Here is a 16869-nt window from a genome sequence, read left to right on the forward strand (position 1 = left end):
GTTTAGAAGATTGAGAAGGGATCTCACAGAAACCAGTAAAATTATAATAGGACTAGGCATGGTAAATACAAGACGGATGTTCCTGATAAGTGGGGAGTTCCGAGCCTAGGGTTACAGACTAAGGATACGGGAAAGGCTGTTTAGGGCTGAGATGAGAATTTTCTTCACCAATGTCTATGGTGAGTCTGTGGAATTTTCTGCCACAGAAAGCGATTGAGGCCAAAACATTGAATGTTTTCAAGAAGTAGATGCCATTCTTCAGGCTAAAGGGATCAAAAGGCATGAGGCATTCAAATTGTATGAGCAGCCATGATTAAGTTGAATGGCAGAGGAGGCTTGAAGGGCCGAATAGCCTACTTCTGTTTCTATTGTCTATGCGTTGATGTTTCTATTTCCTGCCACTCAATAGTTGCCCCTCACATATTTGCCATTGGACACCCAAAATACACATCCTCATTGCCTTGCACACCAATCAGAAAGTTGATCACCACAATTGGATGATCATTATTGTCAGTCAAATGAACATTTTCTCAAATCTAATTGTTTTAAAATTAAAAAAAAACATTTTGGCAAGTACAATTTAAAACCCCACATCTCTTTTCCATTTAGTTTTTCTCCTGGGTTGCTCATTATTGTGTCTTGAAGATGATTTTTTAATTCCTTTTTTAACACCAAGGAAACCCTAGGGTAGCAAATCAGTCAGATGCAGGCAAACCGAACAGGTATTTGGATTTTGAGAGGAAAGATTGTGCATTAAGTTTATGAAATTAAAGTGTTTAAAATGAATACTTAATTAGATTACAAAATGTAAGGGGGTCATCCTGTTAAGTGGGGAACTCTCTCTTTCAAATCTGTGAATTTAAAGTCAATTTACTTAAGTAAACACTGACATAATTTGAAAATCTAGCCATGTCAACTTTTCAAAGCTGTCCTTACCAATTTTGGTCAAAATTTGGAGAGCTATCCCCCAGAGTAGTTAATCAATAATCTGACAGCATCAATCTCATGGAGATGTTTCCTTTAAAGACAGGGTGTAATGCAATACCACCACCATCCCTGGTTCCATTCTGTCCCACCAGCAGGACAGACTCAGCAGAACTGGTGACATAGTGATATATAGTCAGAAGGAACTTGCCCTGGGAGTTCTCAATATTGACTGTGTACCCCATGAAGTCTCATGGCATCATATCATATATGGGCAAGGTGACTTTCTTCTTATAAAACTTAGCACTCTATCTCAGCTGATGCATCCGTGCTCCTCCACATTGAGCAACATTTAAAAGAAGAACTCGGGGCAAGACACAGAATGTATCTTGGGTGAGGGCCTTCAAGGTCTATCGCTATGAGTCTGCACCTTTAACAATAAAGATATGGTGCAAAGATTTAATTAAATATGCTCTGATCCTTAATAATGTATTCATCTTTATCCCTTACAAGGCCTGTGTTTTATTTTCCATCAAGCCTGTGGAGAATAATTCTTTGATTACCCCACAACTATTGACAATCTTGCAACTATCCGTAATCCAATGTCTTCATTCTTTTGATGTTCATTTTAGTTACATTCAAAACAAGTTTTTATTTGGCTTCCAACCTCAACACTGTTTGTTTACTTATACAACTTTACTTTTGAGCTCCTTATTTGATCCCTCTGCTCCTAATCCTGTAAGACCTGAAGTAAATAACACAACTATAACTAATCCAGGGGGGAGTTTCAAATCACACATGTAATAAATTCTTAGAGGACTTGATAATAAGTTGTATGTTTTTTGAAATAGCAACAGAAACAAATGATCCTTTCTGAATGCAAGTTAGAGAGAAAGAATCTTTAGAAGTAATAATTACTGAGCCAATACTGTCATTGAAAGAAAAGAAAGATTTGGATTTGCATAGTATCTTTCCTAATCTCAAGACATCTCTACATGCTTCATAGATAATAAAGTATTTTGTAGTGTAGTCACTGTTTCAATTTAGGAAAAGCAGCAGTCAATCTGTACAGCAGAGCCCCACAACAAGGGACAATGTGATCATGACCAGATAATCTATTGTTCGTGACGAAAAGTTGAAATATGAAATATTGACCAGGACACTGGTGAGATTTCCCTGCTTCTTTTTGAAATACCACTGTGAAAACGTCTAAATCTACCTAAAATGAAAGAATGGGTCCTTGTTTTAACTTCTTATCTGAAGGAAAGATTGACAAGCAGCAGGTTTTCAAACTGGAGGCTCAAAGTTTCAATTGGAAAACCTGGATTTTATTATTGATAGGATCCCCAGCTGGAAGCCAACCTGTTGATAGTCTTGGCTTTAGGTCAGGGAGCACTCCAGAATAGGCTGCAGTTACAGGCAGGGAGTCTGTCAGTAGGAATGGAGATGGATTTCCTATCAGCAATTTGGCTTTTGGGATTTTGATGGGCAAGGGTTCTGACTAATGGGAACAATGGTATGCTTGCTCGACCAGAGTAAGCATTTTCAGCACCTCCTACTAAGAAGAATGGTGGAACTTGCTATTTTTCCCCAAAAATTATATCTGTGTTCCATGACCTATTAGGTTTCACAGAGTTTGGGCAGGCCAGAGATAAATGTGAAATTATAGATTGGCAATAAATGCTGATCCAGCAAGTGGCATGCACACCTCATGAACATTTAAAAAATATTATCACCAACAAGTCAGTCCTCTGCCACATGGCAAGACTATCTAACAAAAGGTGGCAGTCACCACGTTGAGGAGATTGGGGGTGTGAGATGGAGTGGGAAGTTCCTCATAATCGGGCATAGTATGGCCTATATAGTGGCCCCACTGTGGCATAACTGGGCACATTAGTGGTAAAGGTTGTTCTTGCAGCAACATACCTCTGCCCTCATCAAGCAACATTGCAGCTCCCACCTGGTTGCAGGGATCTGTCTGGTCAGCTCTGGTGATCTGCAGCCTTGGTGTGAGTCTGGTATCCATCTCCTGACTGGGTGAGTTACAACTGCATCCAGCAATTTCTAGAGGTTGTGTCTCCAAGAATGTACATCCTATTGGCAGCTTATTTAACTATTAAAGAAACTTGCCATAAATGGGGACTGCACAGACCCACTACAGAATGTATTTTGCTCATTTACATACCAATAATATGGTGAAGGACCCTAGGTTTACTGTGTCCTCTAAAATTGCCATTATTATGTATCAACAAGTTAAGAGAATACAAAAGCAATTGCAAGTCTACCACAATCATGCAAAATTGTTCAAAAGATATGTTATTGACCTTACCATCACTACATTTTAAATGATGATGAGACAAGTCCATTGCATACATTCCTACATAGAAAACACAATGCTATCAGCATATCTAAAAAGAAAGTCTCATCTGAAAAAAAATTACATTTAATTAAGTTGACACAATGTACTTTACAGTACATTAGAGAAAATACAGAATTATTCATGACACATTCATTTTGCTTGATGTGGTTATTTCCAGTGTTATTTCTGTGCATAAGAGAGGGGTATAATTGAGCATATTGTAAAGTAATAATACTGTAAATGGTAAATATCATAGGAACACAGAACAATAAAGTATAGAAGGAGGCTACTTGGTTCTATATTTCTGAGCTTTCTCTCTGAATTCATCTCCAATTCATCACACTGCCCTGCCATAGATTGACAATTTCTTTCCTTCAATTGTTTATCAAATTCCACTTTAAAAGTTACAATTAAATTTGCTTCCATCACTCAAGCAATGTATTCTAGATCATCATGACCTGCTGCTGATTAGAATCTTTTCCATACCTCATCTCTTGATCCATTTCTAAAAGTATGATTTATTAACAAGGAAACATCAGCAGTCTAGAGAGTGGTCCAGATAGATTCATCAAATGCTATTTTATTATACTACTACTAATAATAATCAGCCAAAGTTTAACTTGAAAAGTATATTTTATTGTTTCTGTTACTTCAATAGGGCACACTAGTATTGCATGAAGGCCTCAGATGTAGCCTATAACAGATTTAAAAAAAAGCAAGAAACTCAAATCATAGAAACAATAGATCCCTCAACTATTGAACAAGCAAAACTGAAAATTAGTAAAATAGAATTGACATTTCAAGTGTGGTATAACTCCTACAAGCCATATTGAACTCAAAACATTACTTCGTTTCTCTCTCCATAGGTACTGCCAGACCAGCTGAGCTTCTCCAGCATTTTCTGTGTTCATTTCAGATTTCCAGCATCCACACTATTTTGCTTTGAGTATAATTAGAATACACAGTAACGAATCAGGCTATTCAGCTCAATGTTTTGTCAATTTCAAAAATATACTTTATTCATAAAAAATCTTTGTACATGTACAAAGTCACAAATGCAGTTCAGTTTTTAGATTAGATTATTTAGTGTGGAAACAGGCCCTTCGGCCCAACAAGTCCACACCGACCCGCCAAAGCACAACCCACCCAGACCCATTCCCTTACATTTACCCCTTCACCTAACACTACGGGCAATTTAGCATGGCCAATTCACCTAACCTGCACATCATTGGAATGTGGGAGGAAACCGGAGCACCCGGAGGAAACCCACGCAGACACGGGGAGAATGTGCAAACTCCACACAGTCAGTCGCCTGAGGCGGGAATTGAACCCGGGTCTCTGGCACTGTGAGGCAGCAATGCTAATCACTGTGCCACCGTGCTGCCCACTGCCACTGTGCCACCCATTGCCACCGTGCCAAGTAAACAAACAAACATTTGAGTTTGACTCTATCCCAACAAACCTAAGGCATCTTTTCCATACAAGATTATATTTATATTCATCGAGGTACTAGGAGGGTCCAATAACTGAAGAATCCAGCAATTATCGTCAGTAGGAAAACGTCAGGCAGTGGTCTTTCCCCACGGCGCCGTGATGGCAGCTGCCCCAAGCTTTACTGCATCCAACAGCATGTAGTCCTGGATATTGGAATGGGCTAGTCTGCAACAATCAGTCGAGGTCAACACCTTGCTCTGGATGACCAACAAATTTCAGGCAGAACAAAGAGCATTTTTTTACCAAGTTGATGGTCCTCCAAGCACGGTCGATGTTTGTCTCTGAGTGCGTCCTGAGGAACATACTGTAGAGCACAGAGTCCCACGTCGCAGCGCTGCTCAGGACAAACCTCAACAAAAACTGCAGCATCTTTCTCCAGACTTCTTTTGCAAAGGCACATTGCAGCAGATTTGTGACAGTCTCAACTATCCTTTGAGGGCAGCATGTGGTGGCATGGCACAGACTGACCAGGCATCTCACAGGCATTGCTCTTCTCACCACCAGCCAAGGGATGTCTTGGCGGTTGTTGGAAAGTTCTGGTGATGAGGCATTCTGCCAAATGACTTTGACAGTTTGCTCAGGAAACCATGCAACAGGATCCATCCTCTTCTTTTCCTTTGGAATCTGAACTACGCAATGTGCTGACCACTTCCTCATGGGCTTGTGGTCAAAGGTGCTTTTCTTTGCAAATTTCTCAGTGAAGGACAGGTGACATGGAATGATCTAACTGCTTGGAACATTCTGCGGCAACAAGTCCAGTCACATCATTGCAACACTTGGGACAGGTAGAACCCCTGTATGTAGTGACACTTGGTGTTTACTAGCTGAGGGTCTATACACAGCTTGATGCAGCCGCACACAAAGGTGATCATCAGGATGACAGTGACATTGGATATGTTTTCTCCCCCCTTTATCCAGAGTTTTGTCCATGGAGTCCCTGCAAACACAGTCCACCTTAGATCTCCAGATGAAGTGGAAGATGGTTCGAGTGACTGAAACAGCACAGTTTTGGGGGATAAACCAGACCTGTGCCATTTACAACAACAAAGATCACCTGATATCTGATTACCAGGTTTTCACCCACAATGGAGAGGAGGCGGTGCTCCCAAAAGACTAGTTTCTGCTTCACAATTGGCATTGTGCATCCTTCCAAAATTTTGTGCAAGTTCTGGCCCTTCCGAATCACACTCCCAGTGCCTTCAGGTAATCTGTCCTAATGGTGATAGAGATAGAGGATCGGTCGGCCCAGTTCCCAAACAACATGGCCTCGCTCTTGCCTTGGTGTACCTGGCTGCCCAGGCCAGTTTGACCTGGTCATAGAAGCTCAAGAGTTTGCGCACTTACAGTGGATCTGAACAGAAAACAGTGATGTCATCCTTTTACAGGGAGACTTTGACCTGCAGGTCTCTGCTGCCTGGAATAGTTATCCCTCTCAGGCTTGCATCCTTCCTGATGGACTCAGTAAAAGGCTCTAAAAAACACACAAACAGGCAGGAGAGAGTGGGCAGCCCTGCCTGACTCCAGATCTCATCGGGAAGCTTTCTGATTCCCATTCCATTGATTGAAATTTCACTAACAATGATGATTTCGAGCAGTCCAAGCCAATTGCAGATTTCCTCCCCAAAACCCATTTTGGGGACCATGTCCCACGTGTAAGAGTGTGATATCCTGTCAAAAGGCCTTGTTCTGATTTAGGTTGATGAGGCAGGCATTCACCCCCACCCTGTCCTGCACATAGGTAATTGTACCCCTGAGGAAAGCAGGGATTTTCAGCACTTTCAGCAGGACAGAGATACTCACCATCATAGCAAAAATCTGCACCCTCATTTCCATTTAATGGCAAGGGTGTAGGATCATTGGTGAAAGGGAGGAAAAGGTTTCCAGACTGAGAAGTTATGTCTACCAGGAAAGACAAAATCACTGGAGCACCTTTTAGTGAGAGATGTGTCCATTTCTGTTGGAGATGAAAACTAGAAATCATAAATAAATGTGGCACTTACAAGTGTAAGGTGTGATTGATGTATAAAGTATAACTTGATAAGAGAGTGCTAAATAACCACATGAAGGAAAAAGAGGTAGAAAGATACACAGATGAGATGAAGAAGAATGGGAGAAGGCTCATGGGCAGCATAAACATGAGCAGGCAGTAGTTAAGAGATCACGATTCCCACTTCTGGTCTTAGGTAGAAATGCGACACAATCTATTTAGATCCTGCTAAATGGAAGTTGACATTGGAATAAAGGGTGCAAGTTTGATTGTTGGTTGGGAATTTCCCCAATACATGACATGTAAGGTATGTCTGACATGTAAGACATGTAAAGCAAACAAATAATGTCTCTATGCAATCCTGGCCTTTTAAACGGTTTTATTATTTTATCTTGCATTTTCCTAATACCTAAGTGACCTGCCATTAACCCTTTGTGAGACAGAAACAAAACTTTATTACAATACTTCGACGAAAACATCACTTGTGTTTGTGGTGATTTTCATTCCCTTATGAGAACATTTTCTTTTAAATAATAACATTCAGCTATTGGTACTGATTTAGTTTCTGAGTAGGGTCTTTAATACAGTTCTCTCAACTCAGGATATGTCTGTTACATTTCTACTCAAGAAGATGGGCTAAACATGTCAGGCTCATTCTCTTTATATTCCTTCTTTTACTTATGTTTTTGTAAATTGTGTCAGATAACCTAATTTCCATGTCAGTTCCCTTTGGTATAAATTCTTCTTCACCATGCCTAATTATATGACCCTGAAATCTCGTCACCACACAGCCAGAAAACAATCCAGGATTTTTATCCTACAGCATCTCAGATTCTTTCATCTCCACTGGTTGAGAGGTTCAGTGAGGCTAATAATTTTGAACAAGCCACTCATTCCCCAAGATAAAATCAATTTCTTCCATGGGAATTGAATGGATGGAGTCAGGTCTCCACAGAACCAGGGTTGTAGTTTAGCTTTCAGTTGGGGTTTAGAAACTACCATACATTTCTCCCAGCTATAGTAAAACACTTGAGTTCTCTCTTCCTTCCAGATTTTTCTCTTGATGTTCTTTCGTCATAGACTTGAGAAACATTGCATATAAGACAATCTATTTTACTGAATTTGCCTTTGCCAAAGGTGCATTTATGGAATGTTACTATATTGGAACACTTGCTGTTTAGTATATATACCTTACTTTGTTAAGTTTTCCAACAGAATTAAAGTAATACCAATTCCTCTTTCTTTTGTTTGTATTTTATCTGTGGGGTTTTACTTAAAGTGTATTTTACTTAAAGCCAAATTGTGTAACCAATTGAATTACATCTGGAACACAGCACCTTACACTTCCCTATTAAATAAAGATAAAAATGAGGTCTCAGCTATCTTCTTGATATTTTGGAAAGGGGTTTGGTGTGATCTATAACATCTGCAACTGCAATACATCCCAATTTTATTTCTAGCAATTAGATTTATTACTATCTCATGCTGAAGCATCTTGCATGGGCTGGTACAGCTGCCATTGGTTTTCTTCTGTCAATTTCTGTGCATTCTTTGGTTGCTTTTCTTTAGCTTGTATCTCTTCAGAGACACGTAAAACAAATTGCAAGCTAAAGTGATTTTACTTTAACTTCAGAAAAAATAGAGGCATTTGCTCAACCTAGTTTCCTATAGTCTTGAAGGATTCTTATGAGAAAGTTAAACATTCTTGCCTCCATTCTCTGGTGCGCACACACACACACACCCTCTGATGGACTTTCTTCTGATTTGTTATGTGTCTCTTGTCTGTTAGTGAGTCAATTTCCCTGTATATGGTGGCTAGTGCTGTCAAAAAAAGCGATGTTATTTGGCTTCCCCTGATGTTCCCGTTATAAAGAAGGACTCCAATTTCAGTTGCATGCCACATTTCTGAAGAGGACAAGATTGGATATACCAACGAGAAATGCAGAGCTCTGCCGGGGTAGAAAAAAGCAAGTGTGGAAGCAGTAATCCTACATTGATTGATTGTGGATGCCAGAAGATTCGGGTTGTGACCCACTTGAAAGATGGCACCTCTGACGGTGCAGCATTCCTTCAATACTGGACTGGAGTGATAGCCTAAAGTTTACACTCAACTCTCTGGAGTGTCGTTTAAATTCGGAGGTCAAAGTGCAGCCCAAAAACCGTCAGTTGACAACAGATAAAAAGGAACAAAAGCAATTGAAAAAAAAATATATATATAGATCTACATAACAGAACAGGTTGATGATGATACATGAAACATTCAGACAGAAGAAAAACATAATGCCCCTGACCGTCTTACAGAGCTGGCTGTCAACCCAGAACTTGTACCTACAAGAGCTGTCAAGCTTGGACCCTTCTGTACATTTACCACATGATATATTTTTAGTTCTAACTATGAAAATGGATAAAATACGATAGTGAAATCTGATACATTTTGAAAGATAGTCAATATTGAGAATCAGACTCTAACTTTGTTTGAGCCTCAATACAATCTATTGCAGTTTATCACACTATGTATTGACTGTTGAAATGTTTCTAAGTTGCTGTGAGCTGAATAGATGATAGTAACACTTTCACATTTGTGTGAAGAACCTATTTTACTAAATAGAATACTACAGAGATCTAATAACCAAATCAATGATGTGAAACAGCAAATATGATAAATCTCAGCCATTAGGTGTTGCTCATGCACATGTTCCTGAGGGGCTGTAAGATTCCAAAAGCAATTGCAATGTGAGGTATCATTTTAAAATCTTTACCCTATAGCTGTGAACAACAGGGTACATGAATTAATGCTTCGCCAATGAAAATGAAGGACAACTATTGTGGAAAGCAGCTATGCTGCTAAATGCTTACTGAAATAAATAACTAGTAACTCATAGTTACCAACAAAGATAATTTCTCTTTATATCATGATATATTTTACTTTTTCTTCAATGCAAGTTGACAAACTACAAGTGTAATTGATTGACAGAATGAAATTGAAAATAGAAACAAGTTTATTCAGTCCAAATGACTTATGCCAGTTTTTATCTTCCACTTGAGCCATTTCCCAGCCCTCTTCATTTAACCCAGTCAGAACAACCTTGTTCTTTTCTCCTTCAATCTTATATTTAGCATTCCTTTAAATATTTGCCTTAATTAATCTGTGGTAGTTAGCTTCACATGCTCACTATTCTTTAGGGAAAGAAATTTCTTCTGAACTCTTTATTGGTGACTAAGTTGTATTCATGGTCTGTAACTTTGGATTCCCCACCAGTGGAAACATCTTCTACATACATATCATTTGAAATTTCTTCATAATTTAAATAATTCTATTATATCACCTTACAGTCTTCAATTTTCAAGCCAAAAAAATCCTTGTTTCTTTAGTCTTTCCTAATTGTACACTGTAACCTCTCCAGTCTGGAGATCTTTGAGATATTAGATTAGATTACTTACAGTGTGGAAACAGGCCGTTCGGCCCAACAAGTCCACACCGACCCGCCGAAGCGCAACCCACCCATACCCCTACATTTACCCCTTACCTAACACTATGGGCAATTTAGCATGGCCAATTCACCTGACCCGCACATCTTTGGACTGTGGGAGGAAACCGGAGCACCCGGAGGAAACCCACGCAGACACGGGGAGAATGTGCAAACTCCACACAGTCAGTCGCCTGAGGCGGGAATTGAACCCAGGTCCCTGGCGCTGTGAGGCAGCAGTGCTAACCACTGTGCCACCGTGCTGCCCAGAAATCCTTTGAGCAGATCTTAAACATCATTGGCATAATTTTAGGACAGTGCTTTTAAAGCAGAAGCACAGATGATATAGTATTTGGATAAGTAAAGCATTTTTTATTACTACTTTATATTTTAACACTGTTATGTTTCCAGTAAATATTTACATTCACAACATTTTTTGGCACACGTACTTGTCATTACTTAATCTAAGGTAATCCAATAATGAGGATAATTCTGAAATCCAAAATAACTTGGTTCAGACATTCATGTTATGCAATGTTACAATGTATAAATTCACAGGCGTGGCATAATTCTTGGAAATTCTTTTGCACTCTCTCTATATCCTTTTTAACAAAGAAACAATAACTGTACCAAGTACTCCAAGTGTGTCATAACCAAGGTTTTACGTCTTCTCTATTTTCCAAATCTAACTCTCTGCCTAGTGTTTTTTTCAATAGTCTTAATAGTACGTTTTGGTGCTGTATGATTTAGCCATCTATACCTCTAAATTATTTTGCTTCACTACTTCAATTAACGATTATTTAAGGACAAGGTTTTTGTGGAGTTAGACTGACACCACAGTCCTTTAATAATGGTAGGGAGGCACTGGTGTGGAGCTCCTAATAGATCTGACAGATCATATTCTGCTTGCAAAAGAGAGGGGATGAGATACAAATCATGCAGGCAGGAAACCCAAACTTAGCAAAGCCATTTATACTTAATGCTAAATTCAAGGACACCTGATTGTGGATGTTCCAAGGTCCTTAACTGCATCTGGGAGTAAATATAAATACTGTTGAGATAAAGTTAAGGTTTCTTTAAGCATTATGATTTGAAGATTTTTGAATCCCCATTCTTCAATTTTGAACAATGATCATTAAATCTGTCAGTGAGAGTTAAAGAACACCAAATGTTGGATTGCATTGATTAACATATAGTGCAATTTTGGTGGAGGGAAAAGAATGGTGCAACTTAAATAGAGTTCATTGCAGATATTTCCCAAAGGCATTGGCTATTCATTATGAATTCCTGATGAAGGGCTTATGCCCGAAACGTCGATTCTCCTGCTCCTCGGATGCTGCCTGACCTACTGTGCTTTTCCAGCACCACACTCTTGACTCTGACCTCCAGCATCTGCAGTCCTCACTTTCTACCTATTCATTGTGAATGCTGGGTTGAGTTTCAGAAGCTATAATTCTCTCAGCAGCAGTTCCGTATTCATGAAGAAAATCAGAAATTGCTGGGAAAAACTCAGCAGGTTTGGTAACATCTGTGGAGAGAATGCAGAGTTAACATTTCAGGTCCAGTGACTCCTGTTCAGAACTGATTGTAGCTAGGAAAATGTTGGTATGAAAGGGAACTAGCAAATAATAGGTGGACATGGAGCCCAGGGAGAAAAAAAAGTTGGACAGGGAATAGGTAAAGGTCAGCCTGAGAGAATGAATAGCTGCTAATAGTGTCCGTTCATAGCTAACAATGTGTTGTTTGTAGTCGCAGTCCATGTGATGACAAGGCCTGGTTTGTGGTGGTAGAGAGATGGCATACTCTTTTAATATTTAGTTTTAGTATTAGTTTAGTACTTTTCTCTTTGCATGTCTCCCATGGTAGCTACTGGGTGAATGGCTGTGGAGTTGTCATGTGAGCATGAGTTGGTATGGAGAGACTATGGGGTGGGGAGGTGATGAGAGTGGGCTATGGAGCTTAACAAATTCTGAAACAACTTGGACAAAGTTCCAGAGAACCACGACAGGCTTTCTATTCAGCCCACCACAACACTCACCTAACCCTGCTTCTGCAGTCATCAAATCTGACTATGTCTTCTGTAATTTTGCTGGATAATTCAGTTCAATTAAGCTCCCCAGTTATCAAACTTGAACTATCCACCTCAATAGTGAAAGTCCAGTTTTATTTTCTGAGAGTATGTGGTTACTTAGGCCTCCCACATTCTTTGATATTTAGTCTTCCAACTCATTGTGTTATATTTAACTATGTTAAAATTCATTTGCCAATTCCACATTATATTAATGGCTTTATTTTGCTGCAGACTTCTCTATTAACAATGATCATGTTTGCTGCCATTGCATCTCAAGGGATTCACTCACTGCACATATAGTTGCAGTACTTGTGACATCACTGAAATAAGGAGAAAGTGTGGCCTGCAGATGTGGAGATCAGAGTCGAGAGTGTGGTGCTGAAAAGGCACAGCAGATCAGGCAGCATTCGAGGAGCAGGAGAATCGATGTTTCAGGCAAGAGTCCATCAGGAATAATTCCACACAGGCTGGCATCCCATCATCCTTCATTTACACATGGAAGGTCCTTGTTACTGATCCAGCTCCTTCAGAATCAGCTGTCAGAATGAACAGGATGTCTGATATTCCTGTTCTTTTTTTTCTCTTTTAATTTATCCCCGCACTACTGCCTAACTGTGGTAGTGCTTATTTTTTCCCCAGCACCATGTTGTGTGTGTGCAGGTGTGACATTCCTGTTCTTGTTTTTTCTTTTTTATACTGGTCCAGTTTCCTCAAGAGCCAGCTCTCAGAGTGGACTCCTGTTTCTTTTTTTTTTCCTTTTTTTCCTTTCTTTCTTTTTTTATAACAGGATATCTAACACTCCTGTTCTTTTTTTTAATACCCCAACACTACTGCCTAACTGCGGTAGTGCTTATTTTTTTCCCCAGCACCCATGTTGTGTGTGTGCAGGTATGAGACACAGTGAAAGACACAAGGTGCACAAATCTTTATTCAGTTACCTTCCTGTTCTTATCTGTCAGCCAGGGCTCTCTGATTGGACAAGATTAACAGCCCCAATGAGAAAACTCATAATCCATGAGGTCTACCTGGCTGACCTTGTTACAATCACTGCAAGCAATGCTATGAGTAACACAATGATGGCTAAACTTTTTTAAACTTGAGCTTGACTGATTATTCAGTGAGTAAGTAGGCCTTGCAATCTAGTATTATCCAAAAAAATCACTGCTCCAGTCGGGAGAACAACCTTGCCAAATGGGATGGCAATCAGAGTGCCAATGGAGTGAGTATGTGGAGGTTAACTACTGAAACCTTCACCAGCTCTGGGAAAAAAAGATGGCTGGCAGCTGGCTGTTTGTGAAACAGACTTATAGAACATAGAACGTCACAGCACAGTTCAGGCCCTTTAGGCCTCAATGTTGCACCAACCTGGGGAACCAATGTGAAGCCTATCTATCCTACACTATACCATATTCATCCATATATTAATGCAATGACCATTTAAATACCCTTAAATTTGGTGAGTCTACTACTGTTGCATTCCACACCCTTACTACTCTCTGAGTAAAGAAGCTATCTCTGACATCTGTCCTTTATCTGTTACCCCTCAATTTAAAACTATGTTCCCCCCCCGCCCCCCCCCCCCCCCGCCCATGCCCACGCTAGCCATCACCATCTAAGGAAAAAAGCTCTCACTGTCCACCCTATCTAACCCTCTGACTATCTTATATGTCTCAATTAAGTCAACTCTCAACCTTGTTCTCTCTAATGAAAACAGCCTCAAGTCCCTCGACCTTTCTTCATAAGACTTTCTCTCCAGACCAGTAAACCTCCTCTGAGCTCTTTCCAAAGCTTCCACATCCTTCCGATAATGTAGTGACCAGAACTGTACAAAATATTCCAAGTGCGGCTGCACCAGAGTTTTGTACAACTGCAGCAAAACCTCGTGGCTCCAAAACTCAATCCCTCTCCCAATAAAAGCTAACACAGTATACCTTCTGAACAACCCTATCAACCTGGGTGGCAACTTTCAGGGTTCTATGTACATGGACACCAAGATCTCTTTGCTCATCCACACCACCAAGAATCTTACCATTTGCCCAGTACTCTTTATTTTTGTTGCTTCTTCCAAAGTGACTCACCTCACATTTTTCTGTATTAAGCTCCATTTACCACCTCTCAGCCCAGTTCTGCAGCTTATCTATATCCCTCTATAACCTGTAACATCCTTCAGCACAATCCAAAACTCCATTGACCTTAGTGTCATCCACAAATTTACTAATCCATCCTTCGACACCCTCATCTCGATCATTTATAAAAATGACAAACAGCAGTGGCTCCAAAACCAATCCTTGTTGTATACCACTAGTAACTGAACTCTAGGATGAACATTTCCCATCAAACCGCTAAATCACCCTCAATCCCATGCCTTCGTATTTTGCGCAATAGCCTACCGTGGGGAACCTTATCGAATGCCTTGCTGAAATCCATATACACAACATCAATCACTTTACCCTCATCCATCTGTTTGGTCACCATCTCAAAGAACTCAATAAGGTTTGTGAGGCACGACCTTCCCTTTACAAACCGTGTTCACTATCCCTAATCAACTTATTCCTTTCTAGGTGTCTATAAATCCTATCTCTTATAATCTTTTCCAACATTTTACCCACAACTGAAGTAAGGCTCACTGGTCTATAATTACCAGGGTTGTCTCTACTCCTCTTCTTAAACAAGGGGATACCATTTGCTATCCTTCAGTCTTCTGGCACTATTCCTATAGACATTGACAACATAAAGAACGAAGCCAAAGATTCTGCAATCTCCTCCCTGGCGTCCCACAGAATCCTAGGATAAATACCATCTGGCCCAGTGGACTTATCAACTTTCACACTTATTTTCAGATTTAGTGCGCACGATGGGCTAAATTGATCCAGATTGGAACTCCCACCCTCTATGTAGTGGTGTCCCACCCTCTGGAGCAGCTAACCCATTTAAGAGCTCACAATACATGATCTTCTCAAATGTCTTTGAAAATCTGATATATTATGCACGTGAGATTTGTCTAATGGCCAGATAATCTTTTCTACAGTATATATGGGAGCTGCATGTTGGGTTTGTCATGAACCCCCAAATTAGCAGACACTGAGGGAATTGCTTGGGAAACTGAAGATCCTGTTGGGCAATTCCCCTGCACCTGAAACCCTTTGAAAGTATCCATTTAAATCAGAGACTTTGGAGAGTTCCACTGCAGCTAAATTAATTTAGAGTTACCTAGGAAAAGTTAAAATATTTGAAACACAATCTAAACCCTGGGCAACATTGAACTGATCCCCAACTCGCCACTGAACCTGTTGACCCTGACCCAACAGCCCTTTCCTCTAGGTCCTGACACCTTACACTCCATGCCACTCCACTCCTTCCAACTGAAATTCTGACATACCCCTCTACCCCCAAGTCCCAAAAGCCTCTTTACCTGGAGCTGAATGCCCTCTTCCACCCTCCCAAACCAATTGTCACTTCCTATGGCACCTGACATCCCCTTCTCCCAGACACCAACTATCTCCATACCCAGCCACCAACACCCACTGTCTACCAACATCAGATGCAAAATCACCTCTCCTATTTCTGAGCATGACATCCTCTCTCCCTACTAAATTTGATATCCTAACCCCTCACTCACCTTTAACTATTCCAAACACCTAAACACTCCATTGTTTATCTGGCACCCTTCCCACCTTGCACACTGGGCACCTGGCATCCAACTTCACACTGACCTTGCATGCTGACTTTCACAACAGCTGTCAAAGTGGCTGTCTTTTTCTGGTGGACATTTGAATCACAGATTATGATAAGCTGCTGCTCTGAAAAAGGAGTAAGGTTTTTCCTAGACTAACTGTAACTATAATACATTATGATGCACCCATAAGATTTCAGGTGTGCTCTCCAATTCAGAAACTTTGGCTTAATGGGGAATAAAAATAGCAGCAGAGGGGCAATCTGATTGTTGCTTGCACTCCTGGAAATTCAGCTGATCACATTTATTGCATGATCTGGCTGATTCTTTCTGTTACATCTTTTAAAAATTCAGTAAAATGGATGAATATTAAACTTGCTTTTCAAAATAATATGAGGTGTGGAGGTTGGGCAAGCTTAGAGAAAGGGACAAGGGAGGTGCATTTGGGAGACTTGAACAGCGAGCAGGTAAAAAGGAAGGGAGTGGAATGCCTTCCACGTGGAGGGTTGTGGGAGGGGATGTTGCTCACAATTTTTGAATGCCACACTCCCCAGAACATAGTACCTGCCTTCTTTTCCATTCTTGGTAAACCTTTTTAAAAGAATGAGCTGTCTACTCTGCTTGCTTTACCATGCCAACTGTTAAGGGCAGCCTATTACCAAGGTCTGTGGAGAGAAAGCAGAGCTAACATTTTGGGCTCAGTGACTCTTCTTCAGGCCACTGAACCTGAAATGTCAACACTGCTTTTCTCTCCACAGATGCTGCTAGACCTGCACAATTAACCCTTAATCAGTCATACGTGGAGGCCGTTGATTTTTTTGATCCATCTCCTGTGTTATGGAGGTGAACTCAGGTGGGTGAGAAAGTGGTGGTCTGGTCAGCCACCTTATTTGA

General features: G+C 40.4%; 1 protein-coding gene across 1 annotated transcript in view; it reads right to left on the bottom strand.

The window, feature by feature from the left end:
* LOC132817667 (sperm-associated antigen 16 protein) overlaps positions 1 to 16869 on the bottom strand; it is a 1000178-nt gene that overhangs the window by 222997 nt on the left and 760312 nt on the right. The window lies entirely within an intron of this gene.

The sequence above is a fragment of the Hemiscyllium ocellatum genome, chromosome 7 (assembly GCF_020745735.1).
Source record: "Hemiscyllium ocellatum isolate sHemOce1 chromosome 7, sHemOce1.pat.X.cur, whole genome shotgun sequence".
NCBI classification, from domain to species: domain Eukaryota; kingdom Metazoa; phylum Chordata; class Chondrichthyes; order Orectolobiformes; family Hemiscylliidae; genus Hemiscyllium; species Hemiscyllium ocellatum.